The sequence below is a fragment of the Zonotrichia albicollis genome, chromosome 4 (assembly GCF_047830755.1).
Source record: "Zonotrichia albicollis isolate bZonAlb1 chromosome 4, bZonAlb1.hap1, whole genome shotgun sequence".
In the NCBI taxonomy this organism is placed as follows: Eukaryota; Metazoa; Chordata; class Aves; order Passeriformes; family Passerellidae; genus Zonotrichia; species Zonotrichia albicollis.
This window is the reverse complement of record NC_133822.1, coordinates 37,712,302-37,735,236: the sequence shown is the minus strand read 5'-3', so window position 1 is coordinate 37,735,236 and position 22,935 is coordinate 37,712,302. Positions and strand designations below refer to the sequence as shown.

At 39.3% G+C, this 22,935-nt stretch overlaps 1 protein-coding gene across 9 annotated transcripts in view; it reads left to right on the top strand.

Annotated features, from left to right (window-relative positions):
* ANO4 (anoctamin 4) overlaps positions 1-22,935 on the top strand; it is a 180,173-nt gene that overhangs the window by 32,154 nt on the left and 125,084 nt on the right. The window contains exon 1 of one of the 9 annotated variants that reach the window (XM_026798034.2): positions 12,365-12,420. The exons of the other annotated variants lie outside the window; for them this stretch is intronic. The gene's annotated coding sequence lies outside the window, so the exon portion shown is untranslated. Of the gene's footprint in view, positions 1-12,364; positions 12,421-22,935 lie in introns of those variants that run through there. 9 annotated transcript variants of the gene reach the window in all.

The following is a 22,935-nucleotide window of genomic DNA, read 5'->3' as shown; positions in this document are numbered from 1 at the left end:
TTCCAAGGTAAGGGCTAAGGGCCAGACTTGTGTGTAAATTAAGTAAAGACCCCTCTGAGCAAAGTGCTTCAAAGCCAGGATAAAATGCCTTTTAGATGTTTCAAACCAAGTGGTTTCCAAGTGTGGAATCCTAGTAGAAAGTGAGTACATTTTAACAACTAAGAGAAAGAAAATTTCAAAGGCAGAAGCAAGAGCAAGAGGAGAGACCGGATTAAAAAGAGTTATTTAGTGTAATGAGAGGGAAAGCACAATACTGCCAAGGCAGCTTGCCTGTTCTACTGTTCAGGCAGAGGAGCTAATTTGATCCTAACATGTTAAAGAATTATTGATAGAGTACAGGACTGTTATACTGGTAAAAGGAAAAAAAAAGGGGGGGGAATAAATAGCACCTTTGTGAAGGAAGAGAAAGAGAAGCCTGGAATTTGTTAACTAGTTAGTTTGGGATTAATCCCTGAAAATAAAAAACAGGAAAATTTACTGAGCAAGTAAGCTGTTGATTCATATTTAGAAGGTAACAAGGAGATGAGCAGCAGTCTTTAGATTATGTAAAGAAGAAATTTCATGGAAGCCATCTGATTTTCTCATGTGAGAGAACATCACGTTTACTGGATGTGGGAGAAATAATCATTGACATATTTCTTGGCTCAGTAGTGGTTTTCACAGAGTCTTTCATGGCACTCATTTGCAAACTGCTGAAGCCTGATGCTCATGAAACTCTTACAAGATGCAATATTGTACTAGAATGTTCTGAAAAAGAACAGGCACAGAATAGATGCCAAGCCAGTTGCCCTGAAATGTTGTGCAGCACAGAACTTTTCACAGAGGTCAGCTGGAGTTTGGTGCTAGGCAATTACTGATAGGACGTCACAATCTCTGGCATATGCAATATGCTATTCCATTACATCTTTTATATCTGTTCAATTCTAAGTACATTTACCCATTACACAGACCTGTTAGATATGCTGCAGGAATGTTGAAGGGCAGGAGTCAAACCCCGATAGCCATGATAAACAAAAATGGTCTGGAAAAAAGCTGGATGCTAGTCAGTTGGGATGACCACATTTAGGCACAAAAAATAAACTGCAAGTGTGGAGGATGGGGAACAAGAAGTGGCTGCTTGCTGGAAAAAGATCTGGGGGTGGGGGAGTTACAGTGATACAAAAACTGAGTGTGAGCCAATAATGTTGTACTGCTGCAAACAGGCAACATAGAGGGGTGTAGGAGGAGGATTGCTGTGTGGAAGATACCTGGAGAAATCCTCCTTCTGTTGCTGGCACACAGAAGATCTCAGCTGTAGTATTTTGCCTAGTTTAAGGCAGTCCCTTTCTAGGAGGAGGTGGAAAAGCTGATGGAAGAAATTTTGGGAGAGAGCAGCTGGAAAACAAGGTGTGCAGGAGTTCAGCCAAGGAGCTGCTGGTGCTTGGTCTGGCAGAGTGGAGACTGAGAGAGAGCATGTTTGTCCCTTCTGTAAGGTTACAGCAGAGGTGGTGCAGACAGGAAAGGAAAGTCTGATCTCTCTGTCCACTGCAAGGAGATCAAGGAGAAGAGACCTTAACCTGCAGTAAAGGAGCTTCAGACATGAAGGAAAACTTTCTAATCATGAGGAGAGTGAGATGCTAGAGGAGACTGCCTGGGAACAGACAGCCTGTGCCATCTCTCCTGGAAGATTTCCAGGGTGGGTTAAAGCAGCTGCATGAATTTGGTCTCTCCATAGAGAAGGTAGAGGAGAGCCTGGTGATGTTGCAAGCTCCTTTGAGTAAAGTTTCCTGTGTTGCTCTGGTCCTGGCCCTGGCAAAGCAAGGTTTGTATTTCCCTGAAAAGTTGTCACCTGCTTAACTCCACAGCAAGACAGCTCAACACAAGCATCACTTGTGACGGTGTTTGCAGGGGTCTGAGGAATGAGGGAAGAGACGAGAATGTTAACTCCATGTTTCAGAAGGCTTGATTTTTTATTTTATTATATATTATATTAAAACTATACTAAAAGAATAGAATAAAGGATTTAATCAGAAGGCTAGCTAAGAATAGAAAAGGAATGGAATGATAACAAGAGTGTGAGCCAGCTGACTGCGATTGGCCATTAATTAGAAACAACTCTATGAGACCAATCACAGATCCACATGTTGCATTCCACAGCAGCAGATAATCATTGTTTACATTTTGTTCCTGAGGCCTCTTGGCTTCTCAGGAGAAAAAATCTTAAAGAAAAGATTTTTCAGAAAATATCATAGCTACACATCACCCATCTGGTGCTGTTGGGGCACCATTACAGCACCAGAATTTGGGCACCATTTTAATGTCATTATAGCCTCTTGCTCCTGTTAAACAAACAAGGTCTCAGAGTATCTTTTATGGTGCTGCAGAGCGGCTTTACGTCAGACTAGACTCTGGCCTTTTGGATCCAGGCACGCTGTCAGGCTCTGAGCTAGGTGTACTTACATGTCTGTGGTCCTTGTGATGCTTTGTGTCTGCTAGGATTAGTGCTCTGACTCCTGTTAATGTTTCCAGTTTGCAAGGTGTGAGGCTTCTTTAGGGCGCATGTGTCCAGGTGGTACTTTAAAAGAGCTCCAGTTACTATGTAACCTTATTTCATTTAATGACTTTGATCTTTCTTATGTCTTACTTTTTAAATATCCCTTACTACATCCGAGAACAGCTGTGAGCTCAGAAACTGTGTCTTCATGAAAGGTTGCAGTGGAGCATCTCTGTGAGAGTTTGGCTGCACCTGCAGTCACTCACATGCTTCACTACAGCACTGTACAACAATCTGCTGTCTTTTAGGCAAATGTAACTCACTGTTTCAAAGGTGCTTGCCTGGTATAGAGTGATCACATTTTCAGTGATAGTTTCAAAAACTCTTCATCCAATAAAAGCTGGTGACAACTCAGTAAAACCAAACAGGTTTAAGTAAAATTATTAGCAAAGCTTATGTGCTTTAAACAAGAAAAGGGATGGATTCTAAGGGTATAAGGTGGTAAATGACATTAAACTCCTTGCAAGGAACCTCTGATGACATTTGAATTCAGATCTGTGTTGACAACAAAAGGGTTAGTTCACTTGGCATCTTTTATCTGTCTTCAGGTTTTGTATAGGCTCAGTATCTTCTATTACCTCTGCCTTGCTATTGTGAATCTGAAGAAAAGTTTTATAACATGTGTAGAATTGGATAAGCGATGCACTGACATTTTTAAGAACTGTATAGTAAAATCATTCTAGAAGCATCTCAGGTGGCAATTATGTAGTCAAGAATCACTCCACTCAAATTAAAATGAATCTTCCTCTGTGAGGCAACTTATGAGTGAAGAAGGCTCCATTAGTTCATTGTGTATCATAGCCTACAGGTAACAGAATTTTTCACAAGGAAATTTGAACTTTGTTGCAAAAGATTTGGGAACAGTATTGCGGGAAATACAATAGTGCTAGAGAAAAATATGTGTTCAAGAAAGGATGTCTTGTATAAATGGTCTTTTGGGTCAGATTTCTTAGTACAAAATGAGCGACTTTTTGTCCTTTCAAGTTCTACATTTGTAGGAAGGGTCCCAGTTTTGGCAAGACACCCATCCTGCATATCTCTCTTAACCCCACTTCCCTCCCCGATTTCTCTTGGTCTTATATTTTTATCAGCTTATGCAAGCTTATTTACACACTGCATATTTTTCAGTCTTGAAATGACTTTTCTTGCAGTCAAAAGCTCTATGTTGCTCAAAAGCTCTATGTTGAATAAAGCCATGTCACTAGAAATGGTCTCCTTTGCCAAGGGCCACGCAAGTTAACAACCTTATGGGTAACCTTCAGCTCTTGGATGCTCTGTAGTTTTGTTTGGAAGCGTTGCTCTACCTTCCTTGTCATTATTTTTGCAATGTTTTTCGAAACAGATTACCCTGAAGTAATTGTGCAGTGTTCTACATTTTGCTGTAGCCTGGCAGATCTTCCTTCTTGCCATAGTGTTCCCTAGTCAGGAATGTTAATGTTGTCAGGTGTAGAATATCATTGTGACTATATTTTGTAGAGATGGCAAGTATGACTGCTACTGTAGTAATATTTATGATGACTGATGACTTGTTATATATATATATATATATATATATGTGTGTGTGTGTGTGTGTGTGTGTGTTTTTTCCAAAGGTGTGTAAGAGTATATACACAGAAGGAGAGAGGCATAAAAAAATCCTTGTTCTGCTTTGGTTTTGTTTTCTGATTAATTTCCCATGGGTAGGACAGAGATTTTTAATAGATGATTTTTATTCTCTAGGTTTGTTTTGTATTGGGGTGAGTTCTTTGTTTGTTGGCTGGGTTGCAGGGGAGGGGGTATTTAGCAAGTTTCTTTTTTTTTTCTTTTTTTTTTTTCATTTAAAAAAAGTGAGGTTTCTCTGGAAGCCAGGAAGCCTGAGGTAGACATATGTTGTGTATGGATTTGGTGGCTAAGGATTTCCCTGCATATCAGGAGAGGAGTGGGCCACAAAGGCTTCAGAACAGATTTGTCCTGTGTTATACTTGTCCCAGAAGTGCTATTTCCCAGCTGTCAAAGGAGAAGCAGGCATCTGCTTTCATTAAATTATATATCTAAATAACACTCAGCATACTGAAATATTTGTGAATAACACAAAGTTTAGCACCTGCTAGAAATGTTTGGTTTTTTTTCAGATTCTGATTTTAAAATGTAATTAATAGATACTTTACTGAGGGCAGTTATATGAGGATGTTTTTGTTCTTTTTGGTAATAAATTGTTTTTATATATGAAATTTATATTCATGTTTTGGCATTTAGATGTTGTTTGTATCTGGATGTAATACTTGAAACAGAGAGTTAAATTCACAGCATATTTCAGAGCTACTTTCCCAATGACAGCTTCATTTCCAGCACAATCTAAAAACCTTCCTATAATTATATGATGTCCTGTAAATAAGCTGTTTCCAGAAGGCTTTAGAGAATTAAATATACATCACAAAAAACAGTGCTGCAAAGACATTGTACTGCACTTGAACAAAGGCAACCCGATTAATTAAAAGATCAAAGATAAAGGAAATGGAGGAATGTACATTTTAAGGGATCTGAAATGAGACAGAGAACAAGTGAAATGCAAGGCTTTTTTTGAAAGAAGGAAAATCTTTGAGTGGCAAAAGGGTATCAGGCTCCCAAGAGGCAGAGCTGCCCAGGAAGCCAAAGCAGCCCCAGAGATGATGCAGCATGAGTTAGAAATGAGCACAGCAGAGTGCCAGGAGGATGGGGCTGGCTCCTGACTGGGGTACTTGGGCAGTCACTGAGCACTGCAGGAGGGAACAGCCAGTTTTATTTTCTGTGCTTCTCCCCAAGCCCTGGATAGGAAAGACATGGGGACATGAAGCAGCACCATTTCAGGTTGAGATGTCTTCTCAGAAATAAGGTTGCACTCCACCCCTTCATCCCCTGGGCAGAGCAGCAGACCCCAGCTCTCCCCATTTCGGGGCTGGTTTGGCCCTCTGTTGTCTCAGCTCAATGTCACAACACCGGTGGCATCAGCCTGAATCAGGGCTGCCCCTCCCTGTCAGCAGCTCCTTGCAAGGTCTTTGCTGCATTGATGGCATATTTCTTCTGGGTAATGGGCAGTGAGACCTCCAGGTGAAACTGCCACCTTCACATTTAAAACACGTCGTTTGCAATTGAGCTGGCTAACAGGACGTGTCATCAACAACAAGAGCAGAGCCTCTCTGGCAAACGGGGGTACTTGCTATTAGGGTCACTTGTCAGTGATTTACTACTTTCTTTTTTCCTTGTATAAACTGCAGGTCAAGATTATTATACCATCAGCATGAGGTATGTTAGCATGAAACCATAAATGTCTGCATTCAGAGAAAATTACAGCATGTCAGCGGTGCTGCATCATCTGTGACAATGTGACATTGCTTATGGCGTGACTCTGCTGGGGAAAAATTACTCTTTGGGAGTGAAAAATGATTAACAGGCTCCCAAACAAGTCTCTTACTAAACATACATAATAATTGGCAGGGACCTTTCCTTCTTTTTCTTTGCATTTTCCCTCTGTTTCTGGGGAGGGGATCTGCCCCTCTCAGCTTTGAAGGTGGGTGACTTCCACAGGCAGCTGTGTAAGACAGACAAATCACCTTCACTGTTGTTTCTTCTTGTCTTCTTGTGCTAAGTTGCCTTGTAGTGATTTCTCGTGATTTCAGGTAAACCTGGTTAGGGGAATCTGTGGTGAATGGATTCTACATCTGTTCTTATATTTGCTTCAATTGTATAGTAATATTAATAATAATTGTAATGTTTAATATGAGAATGTTTATTCTTACTCTCTCTAACACTATGTATTGCAGGCTCCAGAGCTGGTAGATACATGACTGAATTTTAGAGGTTACATACTTTCTATTGTCTTTGATAAGTCATCAGCAAATATAAAAGCAGGAAAGGAGAATTTTTCTTTTACTAAATACCTAGGGAGAAAAAATGAGAACTAGAGAGAACCAAGAATGACTAATTACAGAAGTCGAACACAGCAGGAGAAAATTTAAGCTCACTTTTCTTTTAATAACTTCAAAATTGTATTGTATATGTAGAAGTAATGTTCTCATCTTTCCCAGCAAGGAAAAGAAAATCCGCATTGTTTGTGAGTCATGTAACTCTGTGCCCCTGAATTAGCTGTTTGCAGAGGTGTTGGATGCATAGCTGCAGTGCCATCCACTGAGATATATGTAGACTGATCAGTCTTAAACCTACTTTTTCTATAAGATCCATTTCTCCCTTCAAGTGGTATGCAGGTTGCTACAGGTTTCTATTTTTATTTTTGTCTTTGCTGGATGGATGTGGTATTATTTTGAAAATGTTTACTCTTTTGTTGAGGCCAGAGGTTGCTAATGCTTCATAGATAAACCCAGGCTTCAAATGCTAGGCTTCAAATTTCTGTAAATAAGTTCTCAATAATCTACCACTTCTACTTCATCTTTCAGAGATACAGTGAAATTCTGTCTATCATCCTAAAGATTCTCTGCTGGGTTGTATGGAAATGGGGAGCTTCCCATTGACCCTCCATGGGCCTGAATTAGAGAACATCCAAAGGAGGGCAGCAAAAATTTTGAAGAGCTTTGAGAGGAAGGTGTATGAGGAATGGCTGAGGTCACTTGCTCTGTTCAGCCTGGAGGAGATTGAGGAAAAACTTCATTGCAGCAAAAACTTCTTGTGAGGAGAAGAGGAGGGGCAGGCACTGATCTCTTCTCTGTGTGACCAGCGACAGGACACAAGGGAATGGCCTGAAGTTGTGTTGGGGGAGGTTTAGGTCGGGTATTAGAAAAAGGTTCTGTTTACACATGATATTTCTAGCCAAAGGATCAAAATGCATTTGCATTGGCCAGGTCTAAGAATGTGAAGGAGTCACCTGCTGTGTTACATGCCTTCTGCCACTGAAAGTGAGCACACCCTCTCTGACTTTTCCCAGACTGATGAAGCCCCCCTCTGCTCTGTTCCTCAATTTGCACCGTATGATACCAGCATTTCTCATGCCCTAGGGCAGGTAAACTGATATACTACTTTGCTTTACCCTGTCTTTTCTCATGAGATGCTGTTCATCTCAGGATGTCATTCCATAATTCTGCTGGGATAGTGCTCAAGTCCGCTTAGACGAATCCAGTCTTGAGGGGAGGCCTCATCTCTCAGCAGATAGAAGGAGATACAGAACGTAGATTTTGCCCCTTGCTATCTGCATAGTCACACAGTGAACATTTTTGATTGCCTGTTAGAGCACTTAATTTTTGCCATTTCCCCAGGTTACCTTTAGCCTTCAGCATGGCATGATAAGTTATTGACAGAAGCTCAATCTTTTTCTTCTGTTATAAGGATTAATGGTGTGGCAATGCAGAAAGTTCATGCTGCTTGGTATTTCTATTGTCTGCAACGAGCAAGAAGTTTCAGTTTCTGGATAAGGCCTTCTGTTTCATCAGGACTGCTATTATGTGTGCTGAGCTAGTGGCTATGGGCTAAGGCTGCCATGGTTGGCCTCTCTGGCATAGTGGTTCAGTATTGATTTGTTCATGGATGAGGTCTTCACTAGTATAAATCATAAAGTAATATGATAGGATTACTGGTTTGCTTGGTTCTTCGTTAACCCAGACAAATGTCTGGTGCCAGGCCTTGGACTATCCCCATCGTTCACTGCCATGTGTTAGCTGCCTTGAGCATCCTCAGAGTCTGCTAAGCTTTGTGAAGGATGCACAGATGTAACTGATTGTTATTTGAGCCCTTTTGCCTCATTGGTCTGAGCATTTCCTGGATGACTTGGCTGGAGTCTTTCACATGTCCTCAGATACCTGATGCTTGATGGCTAGGCAGACCTACCCCCCTTGAGGTTCTCGAAATACCTGTAGAGATTTGAATGTAACTTAATGTCATGCTCCTGTGTTGTCTCTACCTCAGCTCTATTTCTCCTGCTAGTGTCCTTGCTGAAGCTTTGACACTTGGTTCAGTTTACACTTCACCTCTAGACCCTGGCTGATGTTTAAAACAGATTTAAGTCAGCACTACTTGTGAAGTCTCTGTCAAATATACTGATGAGTCTCATTGCCTTTCTCAGTATGATGGGACTTCACCACAGGAAGTGATAATTTCATCCTAGGGTAAACAGGGTGTTGTGGTTTTGTTAGGTTCTGGATAGGAATTTTTCCTACTAATTAGGAATTTGTGTTCAGAACTTTGTCCCTGGTTTCAGGACTGTGAAGCCTTCCAGCCTTTCAGGGTCTCCTCCCTGAAACCCTCTGTCTGGAAGGCTGTTGACTGTCTCAGTAGGTGTGATTGCATTACTGTCAGACCAGTCTTAATGACTCCTCTGTGGTTAATACAACCAAGTGTTTCATGAGGCTTGGGCTGCATAGAGAGAAAGCAGACTTATTGCTGAGCTCTAATCACCCAGCACCTTGAGGGCACCATCTTGCTGGCATCTGCCAGAACTGCTCTGAGACCTTGGCTTACCCTGCATTTGTGCCACGTGGAGGGTGTCCCCCATGTCTACTTCTGCAGACACTGAAAGGCACTCTGCTCTTTCATGGCTATCCTAGGGGCCATATTTTTGTGTAGCAGTCACAGATTGCCTCTGTGACATATAATAATGCTTGGCCGCCATTCTTCAGGCTAATTGTGCCACTTAACAGCGCTGCAGGAGATTACATTTCAGTGAGTCCCCCATCCAGCTAGAAAACTAATTGGTCATACTGGTCTAATAGCAAATTTGCAAATTTAACAGCTGAATTGCTGACAGCTTGTTCTGGTAGTGCTGAATACTTTGTTCTTTGCTGCATTCACACTGCAGCTCACTCCCATCTGGAAAGGATGAGGTACAACTATGGTCTGGATTGGAAAGAAGAGCCTGGACAGCCACTGTTCAGTGCTAATGAGGAAACACTGGCAGAAGGGAATAGGCTGTATCTTTCTCCCTTGACAGGCAAATTCATTCCTCTTTTCTTATTTTTGGGCTCTCTCAGTTTAAGCCTAGTCTACTTATCCTGTGCCATTAACACACCTCATTTTGAGTTAGTCCCAGAGTGGCCTTCCTATCTGGAAGTATTTATGTATGTTTAGATTTTGTCTTTGAAATGCTGCCTTCAGTGCTGGAAACATCCACAAGGGTTTTGTCTCTGATTAAATGATTCCTTTGTTTTTCCAAGGTTATCTATAGCATGGAACCTCCAAGTTTATAATGTGTTTGTTTCTTGTGCTGAGTCTTTCCCTCTTTTTTGAGAGTAAGGTAAAACAATCCAGCATCTGTTTTTAGTCCCCTTCTGTGCAACAAAAATTGTCCAGAACTTTTAATGTGTGTTCAAATGTTTCAGACACTGTATTCAGCCACTGTGTCCTCACTTGCTTTGTACCTTCATGTCTGGGTGGCAAGCTTCTGGGAAGATATCAGATACATCTTAAGGAGGGGAGGGAAATCACAATATGATGCTGGGATGGCATGTGTGTCTGCCTGTGTTGGCCCAGGGATTTCCCAAGCTGGTTCTTCAGTCACCTGCCCCCAGTGCCATTCTCCCTTCCTCTGTGTGCTGGGTTTCCTTGAATTGCTTTTTGTTTTAGTGCAAGGAGCTGGTACTAACACACTGGTGATGTCATGGGGGAAACATCATCAGCTTGAGCAAGGGTGATGAAAGAGAAGGTTCAGCTAAACCCACTACATTTTCTTTTAGTTTATTTGATTCATTTAGCCTTTTATTAGATGAAAAACACACTTCCAACTTCAGGCTCCAAAGAAATTCTCAAATACTCTATTTAAGATCCCTTTACTGTTCTGCAGCTTGCTCATGTTGAATAAATGAGAAGCAAATAATGGCCTAAAGAAAATGGCAGTCACAAGAAAGGACAGAGACATAGGTGAAGAAAAAAAGGTACCAAGCACACAAATGATGGATGCTTCACTACTCTCTGTAGCTTACTCCTGAACATAGCCTTCAAAGACACATCATGGGGTGGTTTAGGTGTGGTCAATCTCAGCTTTGTTCTGAGCTATTGGTGCTCTGTGGAAACCTTCAGCAATTTCTCTGCTATGAGTACCTAAGGAGGTTGAAACTCCTAAGGATGACTGTCTGGAGTGTGGCTTGTCTCCATAATTCTTACAAAAATCCTTGTTCAAGACAGAGTGTGAAGAAAATTTGCAGTTTATGCTAAGTAGATTCTCTATAAAGATTAATGGGTAAAAGGATGAATGTACCTGTTAATGACAGAGATGACAGCCTTGAAATGTTTATACCACTCTAGCTGTTTGCACATTGAACTACTGTTCTCCCTTTGATCAGAAAATTGATTTTTCATTGCTTAAAATCCGTGTCCTGAAAAACACAGATCTCTGGGACAGTAAAAACAAGCCAAATTTTCTTTAGGGAGCGTGCAGGTGCCAATAGGTGTGATCTGTCCCTGCAAGAGAAGGCAAAAAGGTGTGGGGAGCACTAATTTAGGAGTAGCATTGCTGCTCTGGAGTCTGGGGAATGAGATGGTGACTGTTTCCTACTCTATTTGCATTATGTTCATACCTGTAACTCTGATGCCATGCATCAGGAATTTTTTTTCCCTAGAAGTCCTAATAGATAATTACAAAGCACATGGATTTACTAAACTTTATAATAATGGCAAAGAAGTAATAGTAATTATTTGCATGTTCTGCCATTTTTAAAAAGGTGTTTTCTTTTGTTACCATCATGACCATATGTGTTGAGTGAAAAATAATTCTATATAACTTAGACTATCTTACATTTACCATGTGGTCTTATCACTGATGTGATAAGCTCAAGTAAAGAGGCTTTCTTGGATAGTTATTCAAGGTAAAATGAGTAATGCCCAGGCACTGCACCACATAAGTCTCAGCCTGGTTTTCCTTCTGTTGATTTAAACCATAGAGCTTTAAGGTCAAGCAGGTCTCTGAAACAAATTTGATTCTTTGTATTAAAATTGGCTCTGTCTACGTCAGACATTTTATTTGTGCATGTACAGATACTTTTGCCTGGAGAGATAAAATATTAAACACATAATGAATAATGCAGCTGTCTCACAGTACTGTGATCTTTATGTGAATAAAGAAGCCATAAATTGCCTGGGTATTGAACTGGCACAACATTTCCCAGTTTAATTTGCCGGTGATTTCTGCAGTGACAGCTTATGCAGGGGCAAGCTGGATGACGTAATGTTGAAAATTGTATGTGTTTTAGAGAAGAAATGGTGCTTTTCCATCTCCCAGTGCAGGAACAGAGCTGTGCAGTTGTCTGTTCCCTGACAGCTAACACAGCTGGGTAGACAGCCAAGGTTTAATGTAGCTTTGCACATCACTGGGGAGAGGAGATGTTGATACATGGAAACACCCATGTGAAATTACATCTTGAGCCATGGAAATAAAATGGACAATGCCTTAGGTAAAGAGCTTTTCAGCAGTGACCTTTGGTTTCTAGCCTTCTCTTTCGGGATGCATTTCACTTCTTTCTCTTGCCACACAATGTCACTATCCCTAGCTGACTGCCAGTTTTTCTATTGAGTTTCAGCTACCCCAACCATTCTTTCCTTGCCTTTCCTCCATCCTATCAGTAGTATAACCTAGCCTGCTGGCTACATCTGACCACTAGAAAATGTTGCTTTTTCCCTTCAATTCTTTTGCCTATGGATGTACTTTTTCTTTCATTTTTAGGTAAAAATAGATATTTCCAAAATTTTTCTGAAAACATCTCTTCTTCTGAAGTTGCAGTTACTCAGAGGTTATGTCCTTTAATCTTCAGGATTAAGGTGGAATTTTCATTCCCATTTATCTTGCTGAGAGCTGAGCCCTAGCACATTTCTTCTTTAAAGAAAAAACTTTAAAAAGGGAGAATTTCACTTTTAAAATTAATCACCATGGCAACCGTTACAGTGAGTTTCCAAACATAGGAAGTTGCCTTTAAGAAGCATCCTCAGCTAAGAGAAAGGTGAGTTTTTACAGCTTCTAGCGATGTTACCATAGAATATAAGGTTTTACAAGAATCAGTTAGAGGGACTTTTATATGCAAAAGGAAGTTAAATGACCCTGGTGGTTTTAATTTTATTTTTTATAAGGATGCTGCATGCTAACTAATCTCATCATAATGCTGGCTTAAAATAGACTTGGAGAACTAGATAGAGCCTGGTGGTAATACTTGTGATATCACTAGATTTCATCTAAGTAGATATTTAGTTAACAATTTGCCAACATTTCTCTCACACTTAAAATATTATTTTTCTTTCTTCTTCTTCTGGACTGCCTTTTCATGCATATTCAGAATCTTAGTGAGAAATATTTTTAAAATTGGAAAGCAAAGTGAGGTAACAGAACAGAGAAGGAGAAAACCAGTTGTTTGTGCATTAAAAGAAGAAAATACTTCACACATTAGAGTTCAGTGAAATGTAACTTTAACAGTCATATCTTATTTCTCTCAGTCCTCAGCTTGATTATCTTATATCCTGTTTTTGGTATGTGTTAGATCCAAGGAATATGTAATTTCTTTTCCCACTGGAATTTCCCCAGTGGGGAGATTGTACTGATATTGTACATTAGGTGGAATTTTGACATTTTCCCTGAAATGGTAGCTCTGGTGTGTCGTTCTGAAATAATCAAAATAAGAGCATTTTAGAATTGAGCTTTCTATGTCCGAAGTAGTTCTTAGACTGGGAGAAGGAGCTTACATCCAGAGAAATTGAGTCTCTGGGCAGATTTCAGATTTTCAGGTAGGAGGCCGATGGACTGGCAAGAGAAAGCCACTTTTTATCAAACTGCAGAAATATCAAGGAAAACTAAAAAAAAAAAAAAAACCAACCACCATCCAGTTGGTTCTACCAAGGCTGACTATAATGATCCAAAAGTGTACCAGGGAGTGTGGGAGTGTTCCCACACTGCATGTAGGAAGCAGGAGGGCAGGTCAGAAGGGGACTTTCTTTTCGCCTTTTATGCAATCCATAATTGTGAGGTTTTGAGCTGCCCACGGGAGCCTGTCTGAGCCACACGGCCAGAGTCTGGGGCAGGCATGGTGGGCTTCATCCTCATCCATGAGTTCACCACCCAGGTTTATTTATTTAGCTATATGGCCACAGTTGTATTTCACTGGTCTTGCTCCCTGCCTGAAAAAAGCAAGCTGGTTCTGCTGGGATTAGGGCTAGCTGGTGCTGTAAACACTCCAGAACTTCTCCATGCATTACATATGTGGAAGAAGCAGATTACAAAGCACATCTAAGCAGATGAAAGTTTTAGAAAGACTTTTAAAATTTATTACATTAATATATCAAGTCATTTAAAGGTGACAGCCTTAAGTTCAATACCTGAGTAGCTCAATTAAAAATAAGCGCAGTTAAAAATAAGCTCAATTACTGCATTACTCATGTTATGTAATATCTTCAGAAAAGTTTAACTTTCAGAGAAAACTTAGCAATAAAGTTATTAACACTTACCTGAAATGCATGTTCTTTTGAGATATTCTTCCATCATGCAGTGGTATTTTTATTTCATGTGAAATGTGGTTAAGTAGAAGATTGTCTTTTGTGCTTTTGTAATGGAGGATAGGATTAGTGTGATCTGAAGGGCTGTTCTTTCTTATATGTACAGGGTCCTGTGAAGAACTTTATATTAAATTCCAAAGTCAGCTGAAGCTTGACAAGGTGTTAGGTCAGCAAGCAATTCAGTAAGCAGTACATTTGCAAAATACCACTGAGGCATGGGATGGTGTCTGCAAGAAAGCTGATAGTGGGTCATGCCAAGTGACTGCAAGCTGAACAAGAATCTTTAATAAAAAGAAGGGACTGTTGTGAATTACTGTGGCCAAGTTTGTGAAAAATTGGCTGATGGCTTGGCTGTATGCAGGTTGGCAGATGTTCTCCTTCCTGGCCCTTCTGATGGATAGGATTAGAGCTGGGTCACAGTCTTACCCATAATATCCATCAGCACGTAGTAAAACCTAGTGCATAATCCTTTTTTACTGAGAAAATCATGTTGTCCTGCATTTACAGACAATACATGTTCATTTCTATTGAAAGGATGAACTGTAGACTTTGTGCATCATAAATAACAATTACTGTTTTAGAATAAAGGAGATGAGATGAAATGAGCTATGCCCTAGCACAGTAAGGGAGGAAAAAAATAGAATTTTCATACATTTCATACATTTATAGTATCTTGCACTTGTGAAAATGAGAAAGAAAGCAGAGACGGATTTATCATTTTGCATGAATTCAAAGCCTATATGGTCTTTGTATTCATTGAATGTGATTTTAGAGATAGTGAAAATTATAATTGAATTCTAAATTGTAGATATTCAGAGACTGGCTTTGAGATATTTTCTTCTGATTGAAGCTAATATTGAAAATATTTTGACATATACCATTAAATTCCAAGAAGGAAAACACAATTGTGGAACTGATAAGAGCACAAGATATCTCAAGGATATTTGGACAGTAATTTTTAGGACTTACGAATGTTTATGCATCCTCTTTGTATTTGGCCTCATGCTTTGGTTCTGATATATTTATCTATAAAATGGATTGTTAACTGGAAGACTTGAAAAATAAAGAAAGGCTCAGTATTGTCAATGATGAAGCTATTTTTATCTTGACTGCCTTAGATTCACTTTTTTTAAAAGTCCCATCATGGAACAATGCATTTTCAATGGATTAAGTTTTAGGAGTTGCAAAAGCAGAAACAAAGCCAAAATCCAGCAGTTTTCGAAAAAGACAATGTGTCACAATCAGTTCCTTGCCATGGCTTGATCACTAAAGGTGTTACTGTCAGAAGTCATTCAATGAAGACAATGCCCAGTGTTCAACATGGAAAGGTGCCACATAAGGTGTTGGAAAACATAATGAACATTATCCAGAATTAGAGAAAATGCTATTCCTATCTAATATTCATTTTCTCACACTTTCATCTAGTTCAATTCTAACTCATCTACATATTTGACTTCTAGACAGACAGTATGCTTTATTGATTGAAGCATTAAAATCATATATGGAAATTTATTCCCAGATTTCTGTTCATGTAATTGTAATTATGACTGCTGTGATTCATCAAAAACCTCTTGTTAGCTGGCTCATACTGCTTTGTAAATGAAGAAAAATATTTCTCGTTGGTGGTTAACTCTTCATAGAAATTTAACAAGAACATTGTTTCTAAACCCAGACTTTTCAGGATTTAGAATTATGTTCATAAAGGATTAGAAGGAAGAGAGGAGTCCAGTGGGACCCATGGTTTTCAGTGCCATTTTGATTCTGTAGATCAGACACAATGTGAAGAGGTACTCTTGGCTCTTTCTTTCTGGGAGTATATAAAACAGCTTTATGGAGATATGTCTAACCAGCCATCTCCTCTGGGAAGAAACAAGGCAGGTAGATTGTTTGGAGTTTTTTATGTTGTTGACACTTGGGTGTTTTGGGCATTTTGCATGTAGAAGGCTTGATGTTATATTTGTTTGGGTTTTTTTTTTTTCCTACTGCGTAGCTGCTCATCAGTTTCTCTAAATTTAATTGCCCTACTAGCAGACTATTCTCTTGGTTTCTCAATAGGCTGCTGCCTGTGTATTTGAGTTTTCTTTTTGTGGATGTTGTATCACCATAGGAGCAGAATGCACGACCCCTTTTAGTTGTTCAGATACTGTGTATTGCTCAAAGACAGACCCAGTTACAACATGCTAAGATCTTCTCAGAATCGCTTCAGGATTTTATGGGCAGTTTGGTGATGAAATTTCAGTTTAGAATTTGTTCAAAATGATTGTGTTCTACACATCTTTTGGTGAAGGTAATCAACTATGGACAGAATGGTACTTGTGGAGAGAAACTGACTCTGCCTGAACATTCTGCTGGCTTAAACCCTCAAAACCATTGTGACATTCAGAATAAATTCGGCATCATTGTCAGACTGGAATGTTCTTTAAAATAAAATTTTCAGTACAATTGCCATACTTGCAAGTGTAACTTAGAGGTGTTTGTAATATTTTTACATATGCAGCGAGATGTTTATGTTTTTAAATTATCTTTTTTATTTTCACTTGGTGTTTTTTGAAGTGAATGACATTGAGTGTCAGGGTTAAGAGTGAAGAAAGGAAAAGTTTTATGAAAGAATATTCATGAATGCCCTTTCACTGAGAAAGTATCAATCACAGGAGCTAAATTTAGGCACTGGTTTCTTTTATTATAGGTTCATTCTATAATCAAGCTAGTTTAGGTGGATTCAGAAAATGTGTGTCTCTTCTGTGCCTCCTCTTAAAATATAGTAACATCAAATTAATATCCAGTGTTTTATGTAGTGCATAAACATACCTGAAAGTTTATCTTGCATGCTTTGCATATTTTCTGAATTGCTAACATGTCAGAAAATCATTTATGATAAAACAGTAGGCCTTGACCTTGCATAAGGCTGTTATTCAGTAAAGGAGTTAGAACATGGACTGTCTCTCATAAAACCAAATCTGTTAGACACCTTACACCCTACAATGCAGTTACTGCATTTTTGTAGTATTCTACCATTTCTTCGCATTCTGCTATAAAGAGCTCAAGGAATTGAAATGTTATTTATGAATAGAGAGCTTTTTTCCATGTCTGTGGAATCTGCCAAATTCAGGCAATCATTATGTAGCTACTGTTGGCCCTCAGAAGTACAGTCTAGCTCAGAAGAATAAGCAAGACCTGTGCTTTGTTCTATCAAGATGAGCATAAGCTGAGAACAGTCATGGATGCCTGTGAGGAACACATGTGTGAACATGGCAGATTTAGGTAGTCTTTCAAATGGTATTTTGTTACTGTTAATGGTCTGAAGTGTTCCCAGAAAGATGAGGGAGCTGATGAACACAGATGTTCATTGGCATCTGCTGCACGTACATCTGCCACCTCTTCTGGGGGTCATCTTCACTTTATGGCCATTTAGAAAGCTTGGCACCATAGGCTTTATTACAACCAAAATCGTTACTTGCCAAGAGGGAGTGTGCTGAAAACTAATGATGCACAAAAGAAAGACAAGTAGTACACATGCCTCAACATTTCTGGTAAAACTGGCCCTTGTTAATGTGTCTGCCATGGAGGAGCCTGATCCAGACACAGGTGCTGCAGCAAGCAGGGCTGTGGAGGCCGGTGCCCCTTCCTCGCAGAGCAATGCCCATCCAGGCTCTGATGGAACCTACCACAGCACATCCTTCCAGCCCACATCAGAGCCTTCTCCAGGAGGGCTGGGGGACTTTTGTGCCTCCTCCCAGTGGGGACCCAGCATCAAATCCTGCACACGTGAGATGCCAAAGCCTGGGACATGCCCACAATGGACAGCTGTTTCAGAGGCCAAAAACCCTCTTACGTGTTGGACTTGACCCAACACATGACCAGTTGACCAGTTTGACATCGTCAGGTTTGACATGAGCACTTGACCAATTTGCTCAGATACATATGTGTTCAGATGCATGTTTGCTTTAAAAACATTTTAGTAAAGTTTATACTTTGCTGCAACATTATCTATAAGATATTTTTTTTATTTAGCTGAGGGAGAAGCAGAAGTAAATTTTGTTGTCTTAAGGCCTGCCCCTGAAGACATTTGTGATTTCAGTGATAATAAATCATCGAAAGTAAAAGTCAGTTGATGGTTGATGAGACTAACTGTGAGCGTGGAGGATTTAGACACCATGCCTGGTGTCTAAAAAAGCCCCATATCCAAGGCTATAGCACAGGCTGGGTGGAGGCAGGGAAGTGCACTTGATCTGCTGCTTGAGACTGCCCCAGACAGCGTGACCAGGGCCTGACACGGGAACAGCAAGAGGGCACTGGTGACAGGGCATCCCTGGCATGGGATGCAAAAAGAGAAAGTTAAATTAAGCCTAGTTGCTGTGCTGAAAATCATTACTATCTGTGCCATGGAGCAGACACATTCAGACGTATCCTGAGATACCTTCTTTTCCCATCTGTGAAGTCTCCTGAGGTGTTTATCCTGTTTCACAGATGATGTCTCAGATTGATTGCACTGCTCTGCGTTATGGAGAATATCCGATTAAATCAGATAAAATGAGACTTGTGATATTTGCAATGTAGCAGTTGACATTCAGGCAGCAAATTAAAATGGAGAGAAAAAAAAAGAGAATTCTCTCCTTTTAAATCTACCTACACTTAGAATACATTTGAATGGTTAGTGCTGCTTTTCATTCCTCAGCCAGTAAAAAGCATCTGGGACTTGACTTAGTGCTTTGTTTCACAGAGCACTGTGGTTTGCTCCAATGTCTGTACCATGTATTACTGCTGTGTGTGCATTTAGCTTTTATTCTATGGGTAAAAAGCTCAAAATCAGCACAAACAGATTTAATGAGAATGCTCTTGATTTTGAAGATCAGAATAATAGCTGCTTGCTGAGAAAGAAAATTGTCTTAAATGCAGTGTTTTCCATAGGTGAAAGTAAGTTTTAAATCATCTCAGTGTTGAGTCTATTTTCAGCTAGTAAATGCTGTGCATATATAAAAAAATTAATAAGACAAGATTAACTGCCTCTTAGAGTTTCCAAATCTACAAGAGGCACTTAAGGAGACAGATTCAATCTTCAATTATTTTTTTAGGAAAAACTGCCTGAAAGAAAGAAGTGTTGATGTGATGTTATTTGTTGTGACAGAAACTGAAATATGAATCTATCGTTTTTTGTATGATCCTACATTCATTCTAATGCAAGTGTATTCCCCTTGATTATAGAAACAGCGAATCAAAATCTGAAATATCCAATCCATAGAAATTCTAATATTCTTTCTTACCATGTCCCCCTTTGAATTAATTTTGAGCACATTTCTGCATAATGCTTAAAATATTTCTATTAGAATTTGCTTCTGGACAGCTAAAGTGTTTCATCTTAGTTGGACTTCTTGCATTTGTTGTGTTTTGTTATATTATTTTGATTTGTTTTGCTTTCTGGTTTGGATGTTTATGGTTTTAATTATTTCTTACTATTTATATATTAAAGTAAAATTTATTGATGATTGGCAATACAGATGGTGTTTCAGTAATTGAAATGATAATGTTTTTTTGGCTTGCTCAGAGGAACTGATATTCTACTGATATTCTATTGTAATTTGTATTCTACTCAATTTGTTAGATTACCTTTTACAATGCATCAAGTTCTTTAAAAAAATAAAGGCAGTATGTTCCAGTCCAGATAAGTTCAGAATAATTTTCTGAACAAAACTTTTGACATTTTGACAATTCTTGACTTCGGTGTTTTCTTTTCATGAAAACAAATGGCAATTTTTTGATAGAAAAGCACTTTACTGAAAATGTTTTATCAGCCTCAGTTTTTGATTTCTGTTGTGTTTATCAGATTTCAAGGCCAGGTGTTTTTCCTCACTGTGATTTTCATACTGGGCCAAGCAAAGGAACTTTTATGAATGCTTTTTTTTTTTAATTACTCTTCAGCATGAATGTGATTCTAACACTTGTGGAAGTCCAAAAGGAACAATAAAGTAAATAAAAATAGATACTAAACAAAGAGAAAGAGAGCAGTAAAAACTGTAACAATAAAAATGCAGGCAGTCTCCAGAAGAGTTGAGGCAGCTGGGATGGTGACAAATGACACTGTTTTCAGGTTGCTGGGTGAACTTAATTGAGGCACACTTTGCACACAATTGTTAGGCATTTATTCCAGTAGCCTGGTAAGTATAACATATATGCACTCTACAGTGTGTTTGTGTTTTATACAGAGGAACTAAAGAATGAATTGTCAGACAGAAATAAAAGTACAAGCCTTAAAAATTAATCAAATTAGGCACCTTGCGGGTGGAAAAAAGTTTCATTTATTCACCTGGGTTCATACAACTTGCATAGGCATCACCCTGTGTTCAGCACCATGGCCCTGCAACACAGCTGCAACAATCACCATCAGCTCAACAGCAACTCTAAAGAACTTTATATTCCCTGTCTAGTGAATAGTGTAAACTTTTCACACTAAAGGAAGACAAGTGGTTCTCAGAGTGCCATGTAGACCATTAAAGTAGGACTATTATGACTCTCTCCAAGACATTTTCATGATTTCAGGTTGTAATCTTGCCTCTCCTTGAGCACTTTGGGAGTTTTTCAGTTATGCTAAATAATGACTGTTGAATGTTAGCTTGTTGTAATTCAATAAATCACATTCAGGGCTATGAAAACAACCCTTTGATGGCAGGTTTAAGGTGGGCATGATCTTTTTATTCATTAGGATTTCAACAGACTTAAATGAACACTGGCTCTGGATGTAGTTTTACCACAGGTAATGTAGCCACTTTTGTATGGAAGAATAACATAAGAACCTCAAGCAAATGGTTAGAAGAAAGGATCCTGAGTCACTGAAAAATTGCCCAAAGAGCTGGCAAATATGACAGGGAGGCAGAATCCATCTACAAGTATCTTTGGGCGAGTGAAATTACAAAAGAAAGAATAAAATGAGAAACTCCATTGTGTCACTCTGTAAATGCTCAGTGAAAGCACATCCTGAATATCAAGGGCATTTCTGATGTTGCTTCTTGAACCTTTCTTAGGGTGCATTTCAAGTCTTCATCCTTTGAAAAAGGCAAGGAACAGAAGAGTGACCAGGGATGATTGGAGTTATACAACAGTTTATTAGAAAGGAGCAACAGTTTAAACTGGGTCTCCTAAGCTCAGGAATATGACAGTAGAGAAGGGGATATGACAGAGCTCTGCATTATCATGGAGAGGGAAAGGGAAGAGTTCATTCATGATCTCCTTCAAAACAATGCTTCCATGAATAACATGTTTCAGACCAAAAAAAAAATTAGTTATTCCTCCACCAACTGTACCTCTAAGCTCTGTGGTTTGTTTCCAGGGAAAATTATATGTGCTAAAAATGGATGTAAATTCAGAAGCCAATTGGAAAAAAAATTGATAAAAACTAAGAGAAAAAGTAATATTTAGGCAACATCACCTGAAACTGCTACAGACTTTGGAAATCCTGTAATGTCTTCAGTATTTAGGAGGAAGCAGGCTGGGAGGAGCAATCGTACAAAATCTCAGAAAACTGAACACATAGCCTGTCAAGACACAAAGTACTAGTCCTTCTCTCCAGCCAGTGAAGTTCCTGGGAAATTCTGTAGGTAGTAGCTTTTCTGTTTGCTTACCTGAGGGCTTGCAGTTGTTAGGGGTTTTTTACATCTGATGTAGTCACAAGTATTTCAACATTTCCAAAGCTATGCTTGAAACATAACCTGATCTTAGATATGATTTCATAATCACATGTTATCAGTGGCAACATACTTGATGCTGCATTAAAGAGATTATATTTAAACTTGTAAGAACTGTTTTAATGTAATATGGGAATCCTCATGATGTTGTAACATTTTTCATCAAGTTAAAGATGATGTCTGGATGTATTTGTTACCTAAGTAATACATAGGGTGAGAAAAAAAAGGGAACTGCTTTTAGATTATGTTTTCAGGCACGTGTACAGAGGACAGCAGGAGAATTTTTCTTGTATGTTCCTTCATTTCCATCTGGAATTCAGAGCAAGCAAAAGAGTCCATCATGGCATCAAGTACAGCTGTTTCTCTGCTGAATCTCAGATTGAACTGGGTTTGCATGAGAAACCTTTTACATCGCTTCCCTTTCTGAGATCCCCTTTATCAAAGCTATCTTAAAAATGCAAAAAAGCTGAAGCTGTCTGCAGAGCATCATTGACTTTAATGGGCAATGTGGCAATTTGCACAAGGAAAGGAAAGAGTACTTAGTGTATTAGGGTGGACAAATTAGCTCACTTTCTCCTTCCCTGTGCGTAAAAGTTGAAAGCAACTAAATATCTCATTTTCCCATTTATATACTCCTTAAAGCCTCATTTTCTGCCCTCTGCTCGTGCTTACAAAGTGCTTCCCTATAATCTTGCTTATCTCTGCCTTGATGACTGCAGACTTTTAGAGCTGCTTTACTTTTTGTGACCATGTGTGATAGAGTAGCTGAGATTTTCTTCCTCACTTTTTGTGCTCTCCTGTACTTGGTCTGCTGTGAAAAGGGCCTTGAAAAAAGAGCCTGCCTCAATCTGCTTCTAAGGCCCTCCACATAAGGCTGAAACAAAATAAAAGACACACACAGAAAAGATAAATAGATGGAGTAATTGGTCTCCAACAGGAGCACTGACACTAATGATACAAAACTAAAAGGACTTCCTGCACCTGCCAGAACTACTTTGTTATCCCAGGAAGGATCTACAAAGCAGGTCAGGACACTTGAGGCTAATCAAGCACTCTTAGCTAATGGATTGTTTGTACAACTTTGTAACTCTGCACTGTCTTATTATTGCCTATTCATGTTCATATAATCTTTGTCTAGAGAGAAACACTTCAGAAAGGAACCTATAAATAAATGCCTGTGACCCAAAGTGGTACAAGATGGAAGAAAACTGGGGCTGACACAAACCTGACAGTCACTGTGGGGATGCCTTTCCAGGTGGAGAGATGTCTCAGTCCCTGCACAGTATAATTTGGACACAT